Here is a 986-nt window from a genome sequence, read left to right on the forward strand (position 1 = left end):
GGGATCCAGGGCAGATTTGGGATCTGCCAGAGGGAATTTGGGATCTGGTCCCAGAGAAAAGGGTGATCCAGGGGGATTTGGGATCCAGGGGGGATTTGGGATCTGCCAGAGGGAATTTGGGATCTGATTCCAGGGAACAGGGACAGGACAAGAGGGAACGGCCTCGAGCTGTGCCAGGGCTGGAAATCTGGGATGGTTTTTCCATGGAAAAAGGGTTGGGAAGCATCGGAGGGGCTCAGGGAGGGCTGGATCCCCATCCCTGCAGGGAATTCCCGGAATTCGGAGTGGTTGAGGATCACTTTGGGATTCTTTCCCCCCCTCCCCGTCACAGATCCCGGAATCCCTCGGGGTCTTCAACCTTTTATTTATCCGTAAAAAAGCAGGGGGGTAAAAAAAGGGAATGTGAGCATTCCGTCACTTCCAGCATTCCGTGGGGGATTCTGGGGGGATCTGGGGTCAGCCGGAGCCAATGGAGGATTCAGGGTTTGGGGGATTTGAGGACCAGGGAGTCGTGGCAGGCCACGGCGATGCCCCCGATGAGGTTCAGGAACTCCTGGAAGTCCAGCTGCCCGTCGCTGTTCATGTCCAGCTTCTTCATCATCCTGTCCACCACGCCCGGGTCCTTCTGGTTCTGGGGAAAGAAAAATAAAAAGTGGGAATTTGTGCCTGGAATGAGGGGGAATTCCCTGCCCAGGCAGGGAGGGGAGCTCAGGGAATCCTGGAATGGTTTGGGATGGGAAATCCTTGAACAGCCACGTTCAGGGATGTTCCCGCAATCCCATCCTGCTCCAGATTCCATCCCGGCACATCCCCAGGGCTGGGACCCCCCTGGGTCATCCCATCCCTTTGATCCCATCCCATCCCATTGATCCCATCCCATCGATCCCATCCCTTTGATCCCATCCCATCCCATTCATCCCATCCCATTGATCCCATCCCTTTGATCCCATCCCATCCCATCGATCCCATCCCATCGATCCCATCCC

Source organism: Geospiza fortis, unplaced genomic scaffold, assembly GCF_000277835.1.
Source record: "Geospiza fortis unplaced genomic scaffold, GeoFor_1.0 scaffold489, whole genome shotgun sequence".
NCBI classification, from domain to species: Eukaryota; Metazoa; Chordata; class Aves; order Passeriformes; family Thraupidae; genus Geospiza; species Geospiza fortis.